Genomic DNA, 11,541 nt, shown 5'->3' with positions numbered 1-11,541 from the left:
GCTGTGAATATCTTTTCATGTTCACAGTAACGAGCTCTGCTCACTCACTGCTCAGTCTGCTGTAAGCCTTGCCTTTTGAACTACAGACTGAACCATAAAACTGCCACAATATCAAGTTCAGCTCAGTTTTGTCATTTTTTGCCAGATCAGTATTGATGTTGTTTTGTTCCAGTCAGTCTGTAAAGCATCTTACAGCCTGTTTAGTTTGGCGAATGGTATTGGGCTCATTTCTGGCTGATTCCAGGTTGTTTAGCTGTTCTGAAGCTGCCGACTGAAAAGCTGCTCAGTGGTGTAGCCTCATCTTCAGAGTCTGACCAAATCGGCTGTCGGTCAAATTTGATCAAAAGTGTCCATTTTCTCTTTGTGGCAAAGTAAGAAGTAAAAATATTCAAATGGCTTGAGCGTCTCCTACAGCTGTCAAAGTCGTTGCTTAGCATCGACATTTCAGCAGAGTGATACAGTGTTTGTGAAAAACTGTGATGTTATGGCGAAATACAGCACAGTTAGAACGCTTCTCAACCAATCAGCTTGCGTGGCCGGAACTAACTGTTGTATAAAATACTGTATGACAGCTTTACTGAATAATTGTGATGAACTTGTTCAGACTCTGTAAACAGCACCACCTTTTGACACCGGTGTAGTCTACTTTCTTACAATGTTGCAACGTTGTTACAATGTAACTGTGTTTGCAGGGCTTGAGTTCCATGCACAACATAATGGTTGTGACAACGTACTGACACTATGTGGTCACAATGTTGCCATAGTCACAACCTTCTGAGGAATTAAACTTCAACGTAGTGACAACATTGTGGGCATCACAGCAATAGGTTTTCACAAAGAAACTGTGTTTGCAGGGTTGAAGCAACAAGCATATATGAATAAAAATATAAAGTACCCAAATACTGTTAAACACATCATATTTCTTTCAACAACATACACATTTTTCAACCATTTCTGACCAAATGCGTTTAGTACACAGAAAACCGCGTGCTAAAACCTTCAGCATTCATCAGCCAACTCAACACAGCAGGCAGGTATAAACATGCCTAATAATGAGTAATTTTAAATGCTTTCAGTGGAACTTAAGAGTTAAAAACTAGGACAAATCTTACGCTACGTTCACATTACCAGGTGAAGTGGCACAAATCCGATTTTTTGCCCTAATGTGACTCAGATCTGATGTTTTCAGGGCTGTGTGGACACAAATCTGATCTTTTCAAATCCGACCTGAGCCACTTTCATATATGGTCCTAGATCGGACACGTATCCAATTCGTGGCCATGTGACCTTAATGTAAAACTACGCGTGTGACATCATTCAGCGTTACCATGGCGGCAGCGCCGAACAGATGTTAAAGCCTGTAAACGGTGCAAAAGCAGCTCATCTCACCTTTTTCTCCTTTGTCTCGCTCTAATAATGAAGCTGAGAGCTGATCAGAGTTAATTATCTTCTCAGCGAAGCTCGTTCTGCTCGTTAGTTTGTGCTGATGATGCACGTGATTCATTCACGTGACGCTACTAGTAGGACGTGAGCATGAGGGTCATTTCAGGGCGCCGGTTCGTTCACATTAATGACAGATTTGAGTCACTTACCTAAACGAGAGTGAACCGTCGAGTCAGTGAGATTGGATTTGAGCAATGAGGCTTATAATGTGAACGTAGCCTTAGTAACTATGCACCAGGATGCACATAGATGCAGAGAACGCTCAGTCTCTGTAGGCTGCAGTCTATCAGACCTCTCCTCTCTTTGTGTCTGTGATGATGCGATAGGGAGAAAATAGCAGGAAACACCAGCACTGTGGACAGCACTGCCTCCTAAGGCAATGACCAATGAGACAGCGAGGCTTCAGTTTGGAACAGCCCTCTGTGTCCTGACTGGTCTCGCAGCTCAGCTGTTGAAAGTGAAAGTTGAACTAATCAGTTACAGAACAGAAGGATGGACTGAAGGAGGCCCTCCTTATTTACACTTAAACACGTTTACAGGTAAGAGCCAAACTACAGCCTGTAGGTGCTTATATTTAAAAACACAACAAGAAGGCTGTGCTTTTTCACTTGTTGCATTAAATGCATTTAATGTTAGCTGATGTCGTTGTCGTGGTTCACCTTGTTTTCAATAAATATGAATAAATCATAAAAAAAGACCTCTCCTCTCCTTGCGCTAAAACCAGTCTGAACCGTGTGCACTTCTGCCCGTACATTTCTATGGGAGCTCTCTGTTTTGGCCGCAAAGCAGCTACTACAACCAGAGAGCTTGTAGAGAGGAGAATTACTACTCTGCTATGTCTTCCGGTTTTCTCAAATGCTAGAGGGCGCTCCCGAGCGAGTCCAAAATGAATGGGTTAAGATGGAGCATTTGAGCAAAATCATAGTTTATAAATGATTAAACACTTTTAATGTAAAAGAATACAATCATTTCCTGAACACAGAACAGTGTAAAACATTTTAACACTGCTGTTATATTTTTAAGAGCTGTTAAACTCGAGTTATAGGAGTTTAAAATGGCGCCTCATGTTCGTCCATGACGTCAGTGAGCGCGAACAGCCAATGAGCTGCTCTGCTCACCAACCAATCAGCATTCAGTAGCATTAATGCTCGCCTGCTGTTGCCCAAAACCCGTTTGCTGTAGTAAAAAGGAAACATGTAGGTAAGATTTCTTTGTTTTTTAGTGAAATACATCCGTCTACTTTCTAAAATTAAAGGAGCTCCATTCAATCCATTCGTTGAGGACTTTCTCGCGGACGCCCTCCTGCTTTTTAGCAGTCCTGTTTTTGATATAATAGGGGGAATAGGAAGTGACCAGGCTCCTCATAAACCGGGTCTGCTACAACCAGAAACCGCATCAGCAGAAAGTGAAACTGCCGCAAATTTCTTAAAGGGCCAGCGTCTATTTAGTGAACATCAATAAGGCTGACTGTGTTACAGCTGGGTTACAACAGTTCTCGTTTAAAGGGTGAGTAACAAAGCTTGATGTGAAAATATGAATAGTTTTATGAATATTTCCTACCTACAAATGTTTCAAATTGGCAGTGCCAGTGTGCTACAAGCATTAGGGCAGGAGATTTAAACAAGGTCTGGCCCATGTGCTGCAAACGTTAGCGTTTTTCTTTTTCTAACACTCTGAATTCACCGTATGAAGACTATTGTAGTCTCTACAATGAACCATTTCACACCAAACCACTCTGAATGACTATGTTTACATTTGAACCACTGAAGTATGCAGAAACTTTGAAAAATCAGTGGAATTTCCCTTTATGAGCAGTGCCTCCCAACTTTTATCTCAGGTATCCCTGGCTTTTATGTTTCAGTGTTTTCCTGCTTCAAGAGATCCACTTTGACACAGGAAATGTTTATTGACTAATTAGTTTATCAGTCACAGCATCAAAGTGTCAAAGTTACAGCAAAGAAAACACCAAAATAAGGTGTCCTTTACAACATAATTTGCCACTGTTATCAGGACTGATGGCAGGCAAGCAAATACTGTACTGATACTGATGAATACTTTATTCTAAATATTTATATCACAATGATTAAGCTGTAATTTTGTAGTTTAATAATTTAAGACGGTACATGAGCATGTGGGTGACACACACACATGCTGTCATATCACTTAAAGTCTGCCCCCCCCTTCCACTGTTTCTCATCCACTTCTTAAAATGTATGACAATCAAATAATAATGTGGTCATCCTGAACAACACTACCCATGATTCTGTGTTCTAGAGGTGTTTTAAAGTCTACTATCGAAATGAAAATTACAGAAGATAGTATTGGAGCAGATGCCTACAACATTTATTAAAGCTCTGCCTAAATTATGGTGCAGTCGTAATCTTTTATATGTGTATATTATTTTTTAGATGCTTAATTATAAATTACAAAATTGCTGTGACTAATAGCACTTTGTGACTGATAGAGATATAAGAATTTGATTTTTGGATTTTAAAGCGAGTTCACAGCAGAATCCACATTTGAAACCTATATCGGGCCAGTCTGATTGAACACATTGAATACATTCTGATTATAGATTAAAACCGACGTGTTTATCTGCTTACTCTACTCAATAATCTGATGGAAAATGTGTTTACGCTCTGTTTACGTTCACACTACATGTAATTACGCTCATGCATAGAGAACCACTTAGTGTAGACGTTGCCATAACAACGAGCATCATGTGAGTCCAGTCAGAGTGAGACGAGCAGCAGTGAGCAGCGCTTGTGTTTTTAATTGCTTTAAAATGATGTCAGACTCAGGAAAACGTCCTTCACATGTCCTTATTAAAGAAGGCCGAGAGGAAGACGTCGTGTTCTGAGACACATAAGCTGGACGTCCGTCCCACCGCCGTCTTTTAAAGATCAGAGCGTAAACTTCGTCTCCTCTGCAGACCAGTTTCTGCTCCGCCATGTTGAACGGTATAAACTTTCACTATGACGTGACAAACATGATCAGAATGGACTTAAACTTTCTGGAATGTTTTTAGGGAATGTAATCAGATACAGGAGTTTACACGGATATTATTCTTCTGCCAAATTCACATAGGGTGATTTTTTTAAGTACAGTAAACAGGGGTCAGGCTGGATTTCTCTGGAGGTCTGCTACCCATCATGGACAATAGTTGTCTTCTCCTCCATGCTAATGTGGTTGTAGAACTACAAAGTGCACCTATATAGTAAGTGGAGCTGATAAAATGAACAATGAGAGTAGAAACAAGGAGGTGGTCATAATGTTATGCCTGATTGGTGTGTGTGTGTATATATATATATATATATATATATATATATATATATATATATATATATATATACAATCTGCTTTGTACTCTTTCCGTTGGCCGTTATGTTTATTATTTTAAGAGTTATTTCTTATGTCAGTGACAAAATAGCCTATTAAATACTAAGTATATTAAATACTATTCTTTCTGGTTCTTGTTATTAAATACTAAGTTCAAGAAGGAAGAAAAAGATTTAACAATTAAGTGGAGTTCAGGACAAATTGTCCTCTTTATTTGTAATAAGTATAGTGGAGACTAACATGATCATAGGCTGCTTACACCAGCAACACAAGCGTTAGCTGTGCACATTGATGGACTCAGGACTGTAGAACTTCATTTTGTCTTTTCTTTTTATTTGTTTTTTGGAGGGGTGAGAGGGGTTGGGGGTTAAGGGGGCCTGGCCATATTATTAGAGCCTAGGTCTAAGGCAGCTGTTTGTTGGCAGGAATTCTCTATTTATACTGATCATGGAGCAAATTTAACAATTTTTCATAAATTCAGTTTCTCAAAGCTCAACATTTCATACTTCTTTCAACCTTATACTGTTTCCAGATCAGTATAAGTGTGTTCTGTGGTTGTGGATTAGTGTGCATTTTCTCCTCTGTAGACTCAGGCAGTTCATATGTTGCAGCTCAGTTCTCATAAGGAGGGTTGCTTGTAACATTGCAATACAGCAAGTCTGCACTGTGAAGACAGTGTGCTGCATTTCCCAAAACATTACAAATGTACAAATGTAAATTCAAGTGATTGCAAAGAGTACTGTTTTTCTGGATTGTGTGTGTGTGAACATATATCCTATAATTGTGCTTAATTTTCAGAATTTTTTCAGAAACAAATACTGTACAATATTTAAACAGTCACAATTGTGTGTGGTGTATTTTTTGGCCTATTTTATTATCTATTATCTATTATTATACATATATTGATTTGAAAAATATATATTTACATTATGTTCAATTTTCAAACAGATATTCAAAAGACAAAACAAAAGATCCCATGCAAATTGTAATATTGTGAGTGACAGAAAAAATGTATATCACAATACTTAAAGACATTTTTATGATACACGATACAGATCACAATGTTTTGATACACGGAAGAAAATACATCAGCAGTCAGGTTTAAAAGATCCAATCAAAAAATGAGTACAGTTATAACATTTCACATACGGCCCTGTCCTAAATCCAGTTAACCAGGGCTGATTAAAGTGTCTTCATAGTGAAATGCGCAGTTGGTCAGTGTTCTGATGATATTCATGATATGCTTAGAAAAGTAATATTGTTTATCATAACAAAATGTATCACAATAACAATGAAATACTGTCATATTGCCCACCTTGGCCCAGATTTAAAGGTTTATCTCAGTAAAGGCTGTATAAAATGCTTTAGAGACCATTCACTTCCATTCACATTGCTAACTATGAAAACTTACATTATGATTATCTTTTATTCCTGGACTGATTAGAGCAAAATATTAATTTTTCTTCATGTTATTCATTGTAAAAGTATGAAGGTGAGATTGTTTATCTACATTATAAAAGGACAGAGTTTTGTGTTTGAAGTCTAAAATCAGACCCAGGGTGGAAACGTGATCTTCAGCAGGTATCTGAGTGTGAGGGTCAGTACTGGGGTAAATACCACAGTCTTCTTCATAATAGAGAGCTGTGAGGGTCCCTTTAGTGGGGGGCTTTTGAGTGACCCCCATACACCATGACTTTTTACTCTTTTCTTTCTGATCCACTGTAACTTCCCAGTATTTCTGTCCTGAGGAGAATTCTTCTTTACTCAGAACGTGAGGAAATGAGTCTTTAAGGTTATATAAGCTCAGTTTTCCACAGCACACACCGGTTCCATCTCGTGTCACCATCAGAGCTGCTGGACGTGTGTCAGGATCCACAGTGAGCTTCACTGAGAAAGAAAAGGACAAATAAATTTGTTTGACCTGAACAGTGAAGATTCATGTAAGTGAATGAATATCAAATATTTTATTTACCTTTCTGTTTTTTCAGCTTATTCCACATCTGTAATCTCTCTTCAGCAGAGTCTGGAGACACAGAGGACTGTGAACTGATATCTGTATGATACACTTATTTTAACACTGTTCTCTTTTAAAACATTCAAGTAGAGAAGCAGGCGGCTTAAACTGGAACATAATTAATGCTTTTTCCCTCTAACTAGAAATGACAAGTTACTTGAAACTGTCTTCTCTGCAGCTTCATCTGAAATTGCAGAGAAATGACAGTTTCCAGATTAACCAGCTCTCTTAGATGTAATTTCAAGGAAATGAAATACATTAAAAACATTTGACTTTTATTTACTCTGAAATATTTAATAGTATGGATCTAATATTATACAGCTAGTACAAAACACTACCTCTAAGGGGAAGTGTTTCCTCTGTGGACGATTAATGAGAATTGACGATATTATTTTCTTGTAACAAAAAAAAAAGTCAAAGTACAAGTGAAAAATAAAAAATATATATTTCAAATGAAAACTGGTTACCTTTTAAGGGGTACTGTTTCTGCTGGAATGGACTCAACAGAATTAGCTGCATGACAAAAATGGAAATTTAATATCTCACTTTATCATGCTGACATGTAAAGCAACAATACTGACTCATATCTGTAATATCATCTTATCTGAGATCACTGATAATGCATCTACTCCAGCAGTATTACAGATACTATGTTACGTTCTAGTGTTTAATTATTTGTGTCCAGTGAAAACTTTTTACACTCTGATAGAAAAAAGTCTATTACAAAGACAGATATCTAGCCAGCACTGATGACCTACTGCAAAATAAATAATGATAATAATAATAATAAAGTTTTATCTCTAGTTATATTAATTCCAGAATTCTATATCTATGCATTTCTATAGATAAATATTACCAAATGATCAATCATACCTGCTGCTTTAGCATTTTTATGAGATGAGCAGTGTGGAAATAAACCTATTTAAAGAAACACATATGATAAATAACTGCATTATTGCTGTGGTATGTCAGAGTTTATGTCCAAAACTTTATTTATGAACAGTTGTAGTTTTAAACAGTACCTTGTCTTACTAATAGAAGAAGAGCAGTAAGGATGATGATGATAATTAATGAAAGTGCTAAAGTGGAGATGAACGCCTCCCTCCAGATTCCTACAGAAACATAAACATGGAATCAAAGTGGCACTAAAATAATAAACAAGTTAACTGGATTAGAGATCACAAGACCCAGTTTTCCAAAAACACCCAAACAGTATGTATTGAAGATTTAAAGATTAGTATGGGGCAAAAGTGTGAAATGCCTTTCTTATATTACTGATTAAATATATCATTCAGATGTATATATGAAATGTTACACTACAGTCTGTACTAAATATGTGAAACTGGAAATTAAACTGGTTTATTTACCATCTTATACTTTGGAGCTACATTCGAATAATTCACAGTAGTGTAAAGTGGACAGAGAGATGTTCTCACCTTTGTGTGGCAGCACTCTTCCCTCTCTCATCTCCTGATCAGAGAAACCCACAGAACAAGAGGTCCACTCTGACTCAGAGGGAGAGAAAAGCAGCCAAGAGCTCACACTGACCAACCCTTCAGAGTCTAAATGAGAGAGAGACCACAGTGAGGAGCATTCTCAACATGCTCAACTGCTTTTTTCAGTGAAGTTGCTTTTATGACTTTTATACATTTTGAGATACTTTCTTACGGACTTTGTTAGATCTAGTACCAGTTTTGTAATGAACATGGCTGGTTGTGAGTTCTCTTCCTCCTCTGTCTCTCCAGGTGAGGGTGGGCTTTGGTGACCATCCCCCTGATGCACAGGTCACATTCACTTGATTTCCAACTTCAGCAAATGAGAGAACAGGAAGAGAGCCCAGAGCTGTGGAGGATATATAGAGTTTGTTAATAAGTAATAAGATAAAACACAGACCAAACAGATGCACTTCATATACAGACAAGTGACAAATTAAAAGAAGCCCACAAAAAGTGTCATAGTATGTTGGGCCTCCAGAACTCCTTCAATGCACTCTACTGCACTAAAGGGATGGAACGTTGTTCTTCCACAAGATATTCCCTCCACTGATGTTTTGACAATGGTGGTTGTGAGCATGGATTATCTGCATTCGCCCAGTTTGCTGGTCAAGCAATCATTGCTAAAGAATTGTGAAAAATGAGAGGTCAGCTCAGCTTAAAATGATATAGTAACTGAGTTGACTCAACAGTTCACCCAACTTAAACTTCTTAGTTGAGTCAAAAGTTCTCCCAGCTACTGTTTCTAGGTCTGGATCTCAATTAGATAAACTTAATCTATGTCTTCTTTGCTGAATTTCCCCACTAGCTGGCGCTCCTTCTATCACACAGTCCCATCTGGCGCATTTTCCTCTCGGGCTTCCAGATATGGACAGCTGTGGCATTGCTGGGATTCAAAGTCACAACCTCCTGATGTTGGGATGGATTATCAGACAGTTGCACCACATCAGACTGTGCCATGCTTTGAGGTCAAAAAAAAAAAATTAGTCTCCAGTGTATTAAACATTTGTAAACACAAAATCGGAGATGACTTACATGTTCCTCAGTGGTGCATTGGACTAAGCAGTCATCCCAGGAGGAGGTTGTGAGTTTGAGCCCCAGCAATGCTGTTGCCATCCATAAGTGAGTACCCAAGAGAAAAATGTCTAGCAGGATTGTGTGTAGTGGGGAAGTTGAGTATAAAAAAACAAGTTAATTTTATTCACCTCACTGAGATGCGGAACTAAAAACTGAGAGAACTTTTGACTCAACTAAGAAGTTTGAGTTGGGTGAACTCTGGTGTCCTCAAGTTGAGTCCACTCAAGAAAAGCCATGTAAACAGTTACTATGTCATTTTGAGTTGAGCTGACCTCTTGTTTTTATTGGTGTGTAAGCTGACCAATTAACAGTACATTCACTGAAGGTCTTACCTTTTATTGTGAGATTTGCTTTAGCTGTGTTGTACCAAATGTCACCTTTAACAAAGCACACATATTCTCATCTGTCTACCAGTGTGAGGTTCTCCAGTTTCAGAGAGACGTTCCCTTTCTGCAGTTCTCCAATCAGAGACACTCTGCCTCTGTACTGAGGATCTCCAGTGTTCTCCTGGACCTTTAGATCTTTATACAGCAGAACCGGGTTGTCGTAATCATCATTCTTGTACCACCGAACTTCAAACGTCTCAGCATTTAAAGATGGAGAAAGACGACACGGCAGGATGACTGAAGACCCCAAAAATGCTGAGACTGAACCATCAGGGACAAGTACAGAGAACTCTGAAGGACGGCAAAGAGAGAAAGAGAAGACAAACTGGAAATCTTATAAAACAGCAAGAAAGAGTTCAGATAAATTAAGGAAATGAAACGTGTCGTTGTTGTATTTAACTGCTGCAGATCATATGCAACACATAAGTAGCCTAGCAACTACCTGGAAAACTAAAACACCACAGAGCAAAACAAAATTGTATGTTATTAAATAAAAACACATCTTTATTAAGTGTTTAAAGTATTTACTTTTGAACAGTGGTTTAGACTCCAGCTACTGCTCTGAGGTAAACTTTGGAACTCACATGTCTCTGGCCACATGGCCTTAATGTTATTATTGCTGTTGGAAAAGGTCTTAATTTCTTTTTTTATCATAGTTTTCCTTTAGCAGCGTAAACAGGTTTCAGTAACAGGGTTGACCACATGTTGGTACGTAAGTCTATAATGATTATTATTCAAGCTAATGGTGCAAATTATTGTTTTTTTAGTGAAACAATTTCATACTTTTATAACTTTCTTAAGAATATTCTGTGGATGTATTGCGAATTGAAATTTAAATACTGGATGCAAAGGGTAGGAAATTGGATACAAAAAAGATTGAAAGTTGCGGCATTTACCTGCTGCAGAGCAGATTAGAATAGATGCCATGCATATCAGTAGCATAGCTGCAAATAAAAAACAAGATATTAACAATTTAAATGGTTAAACATTCACACAAGGGTACATATTACTAACCATTATATATACAATGAGGGAAATAAGTATCCAACATGTCAACATTTTTTTTTTAATTCAGCTGTTCACATGAAATTTAAGACAGACTATGGAAAATCGATTTAAAGGGGAGAAGCATTTGTTAGCAATGACAGCTCCAAAATTCTTCTTGTACAAAGAAACTCTCTAACAGTGTTCATGTGCAATTTTGACCATCCACACACTCTTTAAACCTTGAAGATTCTGGGGGACTTGCTGGTGAATCTTGATCACGTGTGTCAGGCTCCAGTCCTCGTGGGCCACAACACTACAGACTTCAGCACACTGCCTCATCTAAACACACCTGACTCAGCTCATCAGCTAATTAGCAAAGCCTTCATGAACTGAATTCAGAGTGTTGATGAGGTTAATGAAGGTAAGCGTTAGTCTCCGCAGCAAACTGGGGACCCAGAAGGTCCCCAGTTTGACATGCCTGATCTAGATCTTCCATTACTTCCACAGGTTTTCTATTGGGTTTCAGTCTGGTGATCAACCGGGTCATTCCAACACCTTTATTTTCTCCATGTGAAACCAGCTGAGAGTCTCTTTTGCAGTACGTTTTGGATCATTGTCCTGCTGGAAGGTCCACCCATGCCTCATCCTCATCTTCCTGTTGGCTGTCAAAAGATTCTTCTCAAGACTTTCCCGGTACATGGCTCCATTCATCTTCCCTTTGATAATATGTACCATGAGAAGAGAAACAGCCCTGTAACATGATGCCTCCATCTCCAGAATTCACCGTAGGTATTTTTTGGGC

General features: G+C 38.2%; 1 pseudogene; it reads right to left on the bottom strand.

The window, feature by feature from the left end:
• Positions 1 to 6,082: 6,082 nt before the first annotated feature.
• Positions 6,083 to 10,694, bottom strand: LOC118816924 (annotated as a pseudogene).
• Positions 10,695 to 11,541: the final 847 nt, after the last annotated feature.

The sequence above is a fragment of the Colossoma macropomum genome, unplaced genomic scaffold (genome assembly GCF_904425465.1).
Source record: "Colossoma macropomum unplaced genomic scaffold, Colossoma_macropomum, whole genome shotgun sequence".
NCBI classification, from domain to species: Eukaryota; Metazoa; Chordata; class Actinopteri; order Characiformes; family Serrasalmidae; genus Colossoma; species Colossoma macropomum.
Note: the sequence above shows the minus strand (reverse complement) of the source record. Positions and strands in the feature narration are given on the sequence as shown.